This window comes from Labrus bergylta, chromosome 11 (genome assembly GCF_963930695.1).
Source record: "Labrus bergylta chromosome 11, fLabBer1.1, whole genome shotgun sequence".
In the NCBI taxonomy this organism is placed as follows: Eukaryota; Metazoa; Chordata; class Actinopteri; order Labriformes; family Labridae; genus Labrus; species Labrus bergylta.
Genome location: NC_089205.1, coordinates 15,359,441 through 15,371,926, shown reverse-complemented (window position 1 = coordinate 15,371,926; position 12,486 = coordinate 15,359,441).

Sequence of the window (12,486 nt, the reverse complement as noted above, 5' to 3'; positions counted from 1 at the left end):
CTCGCTTCGACTTATATTTGGGTTGGCAGCTGCTGGCTATATTTCTGGCCTATCTGTGGCTCCATCACATTAGATTTTGTGACACATTGTCAAAACAGACGTCAATGATTATCTTCATTAACACATTTAAAAATAAGTCAAAATTTCAATCACTTGCCAGATTGACAAGTGAAGAATTTGACGGACAGCTGCCCGCAGTGGCCTTTTCTTTTTTTGTCCACGCAAAGGTGATTGACAGAAGGGCGAAGAAGCAAGGATTGGTGACAACCCCTATTCTGAAATTGGACATGACAGCGACAAGAAAAAAAGTTGTCATAGAGATAAACAAAAATAGACCATAAAAAATACCTTATTTTCTTTTTAATTCATTTTCTCTTTTTTTTTACTAGGGTAATTTCTGAGTAATAAGGTGGGCTGAGGGGTCTACAGTAGGATGTAATGGTGGATGTATAGATTGCCTCATAAACAGAATGACAGGGGGGTCAGAGAAAGGGAGATTCTGGAGAATGGTTGACAAACCTAATCTTTGCCTCTCTCACTCCATTAGTAAAGTTAATGGAGCCTGAAATGGTCTGCTCAACCAGCCACACATTTTACTGATCAAATATATTGATCCCTTTATATCCTTCTACCTCAATTCAGCCACTTTGTAAGGCTTTGACAGAATGGACATTTGGGTTGTTGTGTGATTGCTGAGGCATTGTTGATTTTTAAAGGGTCAAATTATTCCATGTTATTTAACATTTTTTCCTGTTTAAGATATTTTTGGATCCTTTTATGCATTTTTGGACAATTTTGAAAGGACAGAAGAGAGTGACAGGAAATATTGGGAGGAGTGAGAGGAGGAAGACATGAAGCAAATGTAGAGGGTCTGATTGGAACCAAAGACAGACACTGGGCTAAATCTTCTTTCAAGTTTAAAGTGTGAACACAGGGCTAAGAACAACAAACCCAAAGGGGAGTTTGACTTCACCACTTTTCACAAGTTGCCAGTACCCTTTCACCCCCTCTCCACAGCTTACAGTTAGTTTTGGCAATTAATAAAAGCATCTAAAATACATTACCCATGAGCTATGGGATAACAGGGGGTGAGTGCAAGATATGTGATACAAGATAGCAATGTTGGCCTGGCTCTTAAAAGTCTCGACACGAACAAAGGAGCAGAGTTGGATGATGACACAGCTCTTGGACAGCCTACTGCTGCAGGCCCGGAGCCTCCTTTAAAGCTGTCCACACTATGGTGATGCACAGGTTCTGTTTGGGTGACACACTGAGGTGAATAAGAGGAGAACCTACACTTTCTTCCCACTTAAAGAACTGGTCATTATGACACAATATATTTACTAAGGGTATATTTGTTTTTTTGCAATATTGTTATTCAATATGTAGAATATCTATATTCTATATTTGTTAGAATATCTAAATCGTCAGAATACCTGAAAAGCAGATAAAAGGTACAAAAAAGATTTCCTAGGATCCCTCAAACGTATTCCATTCAAACCAACATTCATGAGATAAACAGGATTTCAATTGGAAAAAAAAACAGAAACCAACAAAAAAAATGGTATAAGAAATTTAAAAAATACCATGTTAACGTCTGCTGACAGTTTAAAGCTGTCCTTTTGTTGACTGGCACAGAGGTGTTTGTGTCTGAACTCCTGCACACTACTGGGGTAATGGGGCTTAAAATGGGCTGCAAGTACAACCAATTGCAGTAATTGATTGAATTAACTTGGGATTTTGCAGAGTGATTAAATTGCATTGACAGATTTACTCACCTGAGGGTGTTAGAAGTGCCTAGAAAGACAAACGTGAAACCAGTGTAGTTCAGGCCATCCAAAGAACGAAAAGCGCTGAAAACATTTCAGACAGGACTTCTGTTAATAAAAGTTGATCATGGAGTCAACACTCTGGTTTCAAGAAGAAAAACAGGTGGAATACAGATGTTTGCAGATCTCTGTCTCCCAAAAAATGATCACACACACACACTGCCACATGGTGGTGGATGGTCTGGATGAGAACCTGTTTTCTTCAACTGATCCAGCAAATGCATCCAAAGAGATGCTTTGATGGCAGTGATAACAAAGGATATTGTAGGTTTTCATTGGACTGTTTTCCTTTTCGCTTTAATTGGTGTTTGTGTTGGCCAAAGATCTCAATCATTAACTATTTGTGTAAGCAGCATAGACTGTAAATATTAATGAAGCCTGAGTATCGCCACCCATCTGTTAGTGCAGGGGGCTCCAGATGCTCATCGGCAGCAGCCGCCATGCTGGAAATCCTCTCTCAGCCCAACTTTCTGTCAACCTAACCACAGGCTGATAGCTGGAGCTTTTAACCTCCTGACAAACCGTTACACCTGTCAATAAGGCCAGCTACGCTCCTACCTATGGATAACACCATCCACACACCGTGTGTTAGTAACTTCCAGGGCTCTTGTGAGCCAGCCTCAAGCGGAACTGCAAAATTTGCAATTCTGCACTGGCTTCATTTTCAAAACAGGCTGTTGCCGCTTTGTTAGTAATGCTGAAGCACAATATTCTCAATGCTATTGCAGAAATAGATTTGTTTCTTGGAGATGTTACCATACCAATCTTTCAATTATTAGAAATGGGAAGTGGCCGATACCAAGTCCCAGTCTGATAGTAGTATGATATATACTAAATGTCCATAAAGCCCAGGGTTATATGTTATTTTGTGGATTTTTTTATGCACCGCAGAAGCCAGGGCTGTATCATCTTAGGACTCTTGGAGCCACATCAAGGCTTTCTGTATTCCATGTTATCAGTTATAAGCCATAAATGACCTTCAGCCAAGACTTATTTTTCTGTTCATTGCCATTGTTTACAGTCCGACTAGCAACTCCAAAAAGACAGAACTGAGTTGGAGTTGAGAGAAGTCTAAAAGGGGATTGTTAGCTGTATTCTCATGTGAGTTTCTGTTTATAAAAATGAACTGAAGCTAATTTTTCATCATCAGATACATGGGATTTTATTTCGCCTCTCTAGTTCTCCACAGCGGCTGTTTTCTTTGATGCAACCAAAATTCAATGAAACATCAATGTTGGACTACAAGCAGAAATTGGATGACTTTTGACACTTAAAATAGTGTCTCTTGCCTTCAGATTTTGTTTTTTTTATAGAACCTGTTTGTGGAAAATAAGTTATTTTAATTTTTGCCAACAAAAATGGCTTTTAACCCAAATGTTAAGGCAATAATCAAATTTAAGCATTTTGACATGGCTACACATAGAGGATAGAAGGTAGCCCTGAAAATAAGAATTACATAATGTACATGCAGCTATACCAATTAATTTGGTTGAAAAGTATCTCATCATTCACCACTGGAGGCAAAGTGTCAATCACTGTCTGACTGGTTCACATTTTTGTGCATAGGTAGGACACTGATGGAATTACTTCCCAATCATATTTCATATACCTGGAAGATCCCACCTACTTTATATGCATATTACTTATGATAATTTTGCTCGGAGCGTATCCCAAGCATCTTTTTTTATTTACTCAAATCCATCACAGCATTTTCTTAAAGGTTTTTCTAGATAACATGGAAAGGTTTCATTGGTTCTCATGAACAATGACATGGCTACAAAATTTGAATATTATATATATATATATATATATATATATATATAGAATATAGAATATTACAGGGGAATGGTAAGCTAATTTTGCATGCATAGAAAGTAGCAAGTAGACATGGACTTGATTTATTATGTCCATTATTGAATTTATGCTTTCACCTGAAGTCTTAGGTGTCTGTAAGCAATGTTTACTTTCTTTGCAATAATGTTACTCAATACAAGAACCCTTACAGTGTGTAGACAGCAGTGTAAAGACAGCAACACAAAAAATAAAACAGTTAAGGGCATGAAACAAGAGGCCTGCAGATTTATCGCTTTATCTATGTGGAAGCAATCTAATGCTCTGTGGACCTTGGGGATCAGGGTATTTGTCCCTTGTGAACCTTACACAGTAGTTGATGCCACAGCTCTCTCTGCTTTTTCTTGCTCCCATGCTGACTGAATATGAATTGGCTGCAGCAAAGAGCCTGAACTGCAGTGGCCTGTGGGTGATGCTGTGTAATCATAACTACACCACACCTCATGATTGAGAATGTGCAAGGGCATGCATATGTCTGAAACAAAGTATGATTTCAAAACAACCCAAACTAGCATAAGAAGGCCAACTCACTGAATTTTAAATCTTCTCACAACCTATCAGCTAAAAATCAAAGACCTGGTTAAAGGCCTAGCCTCTCTAGATTGTGACTTAACCCTGTACTGAGCACTTGACAAAGAGGTTCTACAACAGTGGTGCCCAACCTTTTTTGAACCAGGATCTACTTTTAAAGTTGCCAGTCTGCCGAGATCTACCAGTCCACATAGGGAGCCGTAGCCATTACCGACAGCCTACAAATGGATATGCACACAACAAACAGAAAATAATTTCAGATATAATAAATGACAGTTCTGTGAGTCGCAAAAAAATATCAAATATGTTTTTCCCTCTGAATTAATTTAGTTTGCAACAAACAACTTCAATCTGTGTTAATCTGTGTGGAGATGTTCATAGACTACAGCAGGCTGCTGTGAGATGATGTTGCTATTGGTAAAGGGGCTATTATGTAACTTTTTACATGTATAAATCCTTTTTTATCGCCCTTTAATAAGCGAACGGTTAACTGATGTGAAAAAGTAAATGTTCACTGTCTATCTGTGTTGCCTGTATAAAAAGTTTTCCCGGGTCTTATTTTCCGCGAAAGCTCCAGGAAGTGACATTTTATGCACGTCCTCAACGTCCTCCTCATAGATCAACAGAACAAACTCATCACTCTCTCCCAGTCTTCACCTGCACAGCCAGAGGCCATCTTCTACACACCTCAATCCGCCCTAGGAGCTCTCAAAGGCGGACAAACTCATCACACACTCCTGCTCTCAGCCAGTGCCTGCAGAGACTGTCGTTTGTAGGATGGAGAATGAATACAGACACACAGACTCCTTCACAGACATTCACATGTGTACGACCACTTACCTCCTCTGTAAACATTATGCAGGTAAATATCCAGTGTTTCACGGCCGATGATGATGCTCGTTTGTGTACGTACGAGCACGTATGGCGAGCACACGAGGGAGAGCGAGCAACAGGTTACTGGTGCAGTTCGCTTAACGGCCATGTGGTGTTGCTACAAACGTAGTATTTTTGAAAGTTACATACAGCCCCTTTAAATCAGCTGCAGACACGGTGAGAGTGAACGGAGTAAAGTCGAACCGACCGTTCCGTACAGATCACAGATTAACCGTGTGCTGTAGCACTAAAAGTAAAAAGGTTTGCTTGGTGGCTTGCGCTCTAGTGTGTTGTTGTGTTTGTGTGTGTGTGTGTGCAGCTACTAAAATACTATATAGATAGATAGATAGATAGATACTTAATTGATCCCGAGGTAATTCAATAGGAATAGAATAGTTTCTATATATGACTTTTTGGCAAAACATTTACCCGCCCCTGTTTTACCTGCAATCTCTTGCACATGCAGTCTCTCCCCCGCTCTCTTATGCACGCAGCAATTTTTTGAATAAATGCAAAATTGAATACAAACAGGTCGGAAATATACTCGAGCTCCCTGCCCAGGTATTGTCTATGTGTGGGAAACACTGTAATGAGATGAAACTGACACATGTTTCTATTTTACAATTGTATTTTATATTGACTCAGAATCAATCTGCGGTCTACTTGGCGATCGCGATCTGGTTGGGCACCCCTGTTCTACAATATGGTAGTGCCAGAAGAAAAGCCATGGGGCCAAGTAATATCAATATGTTTCTGTCTATTGGGATCATTAACGTACTCCCAAGATTGTGTGCTTCATTACTCAGATGCCAGGGAATGTGGTCAATGAAAAACTGAAGGGTTTTACTGATTGTGGTGCTATGACAAAGGTCAAATGGGTTAGCAAAGTTAATAAACGTATGCATTACAATCGTCATCGTGGTAAAAACAAAGATTCAAAAGACAGTGTGCTTTTTTTTCCCCACCAGATAGCTTTCAAAGAAGTAACCTTGAACTTTAGCAACAAAATACTGGAAAATAAGGACTTGACTGATCTTGACTCTTTTATCTTTTTCCTTCATCATTTTTCATCCCACCTTCTGGTTCTATAAACTGGCTGTACTGTGACACAATCATTTTCCGAGAAACTTTCATCTGTTGTTTTTCTTGTGACACAAAAGAGCCTGGGCTAAAGCCTTGAATTACCTCACTCCTCTGCCTCTGAACTCCCAAGGCTTTATACAAGTGATATATGGCCTGACATTGGGTCAAAACAAAAGACACTTCTTGTCAATTTCCTGTTGTCTATACACAGTGGACCCTTTTGGCCCAGGGCTAAAAGAAGGAAACCGCTTCAGAGATTCAGTCTACACCCGAAAAAAAATGTTCTTTTGAGGATGTTGTCCCAATGCAAACTGTGATGCTCTGCCATTTTTTACTAGAACCCCTGTACAGTTCCCAAAACGACCATAATGTCCTTGAAATAACTGCTTAGACGTGAGCTTATTACTGCCAAGTATTTGTTTCTGGGCAAATACACATGTGTCCTGGTTTACGATTGTACAAAGTAAGCAAAGGAAGCAATAGAAATGACTTGAATACAGGATTTTAAAGATTTTGGATAGGTCATGACAGAAGTGGCTTGGAATGTGTAACTCAATACAAGAGGTTAGTGTTAACACTTTAGCTAAAGGTCTACATACAAATGAGCAGAGACGCTGACAGTTAGAGAGGGTAACCAGACAGTGAATGTGAATGAAGTGGATTTTTCTACTGTATTTTTTAATGTTGGAAAGCTTAATTAGGAAGGTTTAAGAACTTGTTTGACCAGCCAAAAAGCACTGGTTTAAGCATGCTCCCGCCTCAAAGATTCACAGAAACCACTGCATGTGATAAAACAAAACAACACCTAATAAGTGCAATGTGCACTCTCTCTGGCTTGGTCAATAAGCTTATGAAGGCCTCACAATGCTACAACAGTCTTGACATGACAATGGCAGTGTATTTCTGGAGCAGCGACAATCACCGTTTTACACTACTCGTTCGACTCTAGTCATCAAAATCAAAAACAGCGGCAGGCAAACTTAAACCCCCTCACAGTGTGCTTTGGGAAAATGGTATTTAATTGACACAAAACACAGCTGCATTAGGAGTGACCAAAGTTTAGGATCCATTTAGGAGTGTAAGATGTGAAGCAAAGGCATTCATCATAATCAACTTCATCAAAACTGCAAGCGGTGATGAAGGGCCCTCGTAACCCTGTGCATGTTGAGGTGTGTAGCGACAGCGGGCAGCGCAGCAGCAGAGGGATGTGGCTAAGCAGTGGGCTGTGCAGATCGATTTGTGTAAAAATCATAGTACTGGCAAGTTCAAACAGGCAACGCTATGAGGATCACAGAAATGCAGAGCAGTTCAGGTCGGCACTGTCATGATGCACAGCTGTGCTACTGCAGTGGCGTCTTTAGACGTTTTCACATATGCACTCCTGTAAATATGTAGATCATTTTAGGAGGAGTTCTCCGGATGTTCTCCTGATCTGGCTGTTCACACATGCATTGCACAGCTGGAGACTATTCCTTACAGACAGGATGGAGGGCAGGAGGTATCCTAAGGTAAGAACTTTTGAACTCCAGCAGAATTTTAAAATTTCAATTTAAACCTCTGTGAGGTTAAACCTCACACGAGTGGCACATGCCAGTCTGGTCCACTCATGTGCCGCAGCATGTGCCGCAGAATATGCCGTATGAGTCACATATACAGTGGCACTTGCCACAGCATATGCCGGTCTGGTCCACTCATGTGCCGTGGCATATGCCACATATGAGTGGCATATGCGACGCCCATGCACCGAACAACTTTCATACGAAAATTTCACACGAGGCTGCATTTTTGGTAGAGTTTGGTGAGTAAGTCCCCTAATAAGCGATTCATTGTGGCAAGGGAGAATAATAACTCCTTCAGTTTCAATAGGGTCCTCGCTCCGAGGTCGGTGCTCAGGCCCTAATTAAGAGATATTTAAGTCATATTATGAGCTTGGTATAGCTTTATTTGCAGGAGCTTCATGTCAGGGTGTAGAGCTGACTGTTAAAACTGCAAGGAAACATTATGACTTGATTTAAGACAAAAGCCTTCTGTCTTGTAATATGTGCAGTGCACCACTGCTGAGCCATTAGTGCACCAAGCAGGTTCAGCACCTCTGTGACTGCTTCTTCATCTCTACTAAGCAAGGTGAAGTGTTTTCCGTCTACAGTAATCATTCAGCCATGTACAGGCCTTCTTTCTTTCAAGGCAGCCTTGTGAGAAAAGAGGGGTGAATCGTCAAACAATCTTACCTTCAGTGGTTTCCCTCTCCAGGCATTAAAGATGAAATTTGCCATGCAAAACCTCAGTGACCCTACTGGCTTTTCGTTCAGAACCATTTCACATGCACTGGTATCAGCAACAGCGGATTGATGTTGTCTGACATTGACTTTGGGCATCACACGATTCTCTTTAGAATCGGATCATTCCAGGTACACCTCCCTCCTATCATAGCTCTCATTTAAATGTCAGACTGTCTCACCATGTCAGCCTCTCTGTTTGAAGCAATAGCTTGTCAGATGCCATGTCAATCTCTTTGATGTCACTTCAGCCTTGGTTTCTTCCTTCTCACTTCATGTCCCATGTCCCTTTTGGCAATTTCTCAAACTCTGTCTCTTGATAATCAAACAACATTACTATACTTTTGCACTTGGTCTAAAAAATGCCATTGATATAAAGTTGTTGACCTAATTGAACAAAACCTTGAAATTATTTAATTTTCATTCTCAAATACATGGTGTTCCCCCCAAAAAGCATAGCCTAGTGATAACATGCCATGATCAGGTGTTTTTTTTACAGTGTAGTTAAGCTCAGTCTGTTCCTTTTATTATGAATAACCAGGGCATCCCGTTCAACTGCTTTCATTTCACTTAGCAAGTGAAGCAAACAACAACACAGAACAGCATTGACTGAATCTGAGAACAGAAATAACTGAAGGTTTTCTGAAAGCCCTGCATTCAGCATTACAGGTTCTATTGAATTAAGGACAACACTCATCCCTTCAGAGCTTCAGCTTGTAGGAGTAAGCTCTGTTTGTTGCCATGAGACTCCTGCGAGTAAAACAATTAGCATTGGGTTAAATGGCAGTTCAAAACTCAAAATTTAAGTGTATTTTCATTTTGTATACAGATGAGTGATTATACAGTTCATTCATGCCTCAGGTGTTTTAATGAAACTCTTAAGTCTTGTTAATGTCCTGTTCATTAAAAAAACCTTTATATTATGTTATACTGAGCAAAAATCCAAGTTGCTACACAATCTTTTCTCCTGTCTGACCCGTTTGGTTGTTATTTTTCTTTTCACATTTCTCTCTTATTTGACAATTCTTAATTAGTCTTCTATTTTTACACTCTGATTCCTCTCCTCTAGTCACTCTTCTCATCAGATATTTACAACTGGTAGATATATTTTTCTCTTAGGTCTGGATCAGCGTTTTACCTCTCCTTAATCTATTCCCTGCTTATGTTTTATTTTGTCAGTTATTCTGGGATGTGGCAAATATTTGCACAGAGAGGCCTGCCAGTAATCAGCCAGTTGGCAGGACATCACTGTGTGTCGATTGGAACAGGCCTGAGTGTGTGTTTGTGGATATGTGGAAGTGTAAGATGTTGCTGTAAGATAGTGTGTGTGTAGGCAGGGGGAGGGTTAGGGGTTGATGGTGGTTTATTGCAGTAGGTTTTGGCCAAGGGTTAGGGATGAATTTAAGGTTTCAGAGGGAAGGAAGAGAGATTTGGTAGCAGTATGCAGGCCGGTATTGATCAGATGTTGTTTTATAGAGCCTTCCACATTGTAAACAAACTGTTTGAGGGGAATAAAACAATTATTGGTGCAAACAAATAACCCCAATAAAACAAGGGAGAGAAATCAGGAAGGAAATACCTGTAAGGGGAAAGAGAAAGTGCAAAAGATTGGGGGCAGGAATGGTAATTCAGGTACACACATTTGAAAAAAGGTTCATGGAGCATTTATATCAATGTCTCATTAACATGTTTTTGTATGATTAAAAACTGAGATTTTCAAAAGTTATATTTTATTGGATAAGACAGCTAAATAGAGATGGGAAATATTGAGCAGGGAAAGAATTGGGGATGACATGCAAGATTGGATTTGAACTCACGGTCACTGCGCCAAGGAGCACAACCCCTGTACATGGAGCGGGACATAACCGTTAGGCCATCCTAAGCGAGATTGAATAGGAGAATTACCATATGACTTTAAATGGAACAAAGCATTGCAGATTGATTTGTTAATATGTTTCCTCCATTCTATGCGTTACACTGAGATGCTGTGTTTAGGTGGTTTACTTGTTCTAACAACTGACGGCAACATTATCAAGGGCAGTTTGTTTTTAACATATCATGCACTAATGCATATTTTGGAAAAAAAAGTGTTTTCATTAGATGAATGACGTGTGTGCAGTTACCTACACCCTGTGTAAGGGACACAGCTGTATATTGTATACATGTTGTTTACATCTTTGACATTGTTCAGTGCCTCTAGGTGCTTATTGTATTAATCCACAATATACATAAATCCCATAAATGTTCTCGTGTTTGTTACAGTAAAGATTATGAGAGTTCAAAAGAAAAAAAACATTTAGCAAATTGGATTTTGGACACCAAACATGCTCTGCTCAAACCAAAGGCTATATGGTCAGACCAAAACGGTAACTCTACAGTGTTGGACTTAGAAGGCTGTTACACAACCACAAAATGCCTTGTTCAAGAAGTTCAACCTTTTTTTTTCTCTAGTTCTTTTCGAGTCATTTATCAAACATTAATTTGGGTCAATCTATTTCTAATGCTTGTTAATGAGTGGGATCGAATGCTGGTTAGACACATGATTTGGTGTATATTTTCAAACACAGCTCAGGTCCAGAATTCAAAGGGCTCTTCCTTAACCCTCGCTTGACTCTTGGCACCAAAGCATAACCTCTAATAAGCAAACAGGCATGATTAATTTTTCATTTTTACGGAAACACCTGGACAGGTTTAAGTCTACTCGTCCCCGATTTCAAAATACTTACGTAAGTATCTACGTCTATAAAGTGTTGTTAGCAAATAAAACCTGTGTAAAATATAACACTATGCTCTGGATTAACGCTTTATGAGAATTATAACATGGGCAGAAACAAAGCAGAGCTGATAGTGACCATATGCTTTGTGTCTCCATGTCAATCAATCAATCAATCAATCAATCAATCAATCAATCAATCAATCAATCAATCAATCAATCAATCAATCAATCAATCAATCAATCAGTTAATCATTATTTGTGTAGTGCCATTTCATAACAAAAGTTGTCTTATGTGTGTGCATCTGTAGACTACTGTAACAGTGGCTGTATGTGTGAATATCTCATAGTTCTTCAGACTCCAGCAGAGTTATTCTCGTCAAGGTCTTGTCTTTCTCTGTTAGTCCCCGACTTCTCCCTCTTCATAACCTTCCCTCCCACACCCCCTGTGTCCCTTGGCACTCTTTGTTTCCCCTTTGTGTCTAATCAGAGTTATTCAATAGGAAGGGGTGAAGACCTTGAATAAATACTCAGAAGTTTCAAAGCTCTAAGCTCTGCATGGTACAGTAAGTTTGTGTGGACGTGCGTGTTTGTAAATGTGTGTACAGTCCACTTGGGAATAGTGTGAGAACTCATTTGAAGGAATGTGTGACATTGCGATATAACTTGACTAGAATATTTTTAAATTGTATCTCATATCTACAGTACGTGCATCTTCTTTCTATATCTTGGAATGTTAAGTGTAAACACCAATGTCCCCTATATCTTTATACTGTCGCCTCTTTTCTGATTCATCAGAAAAGCAGACTTCTGATTTCCAATCAGCAACCATTGAGTTTTCCAGCTTAAATAATAACAGTTACTAAGACACATTATCAGCACTGGTTAGCTTTTTCCATCTGATATGTGTTTCAATTATTTCAAGATAATCACGATCTTTTGTGGAATTAGATTTCAAACTGAAAATGAGAAAATTTTAGCAGCCATGGAATATTTAGTCTTACCTATCATTCTATTCATGATAAAAAAAATAAAAATAACTCAGTTCTCCCACCAAATTTCATAAATCAAATAAATTCAATTTGATTTGTGGAACAATGGCCTTCACCGTTTAAAATTCCTCTGCTTAAAAGTCCCTAAAATGCTGACCAGCAGCTTGTGTTGGAACTGAATTGTTGTTGGAACTCTTAATCCCCTCATCTGCTTCACCTGGATATACCAAAGATGCAACATTTAGATTACGTAAAAATCTGACATTAAACGATCTTAACTGGGTTATGAACTGATCTTTATCGGTTATGGTTAATGAATCATGTTGATTTCTCGCCAT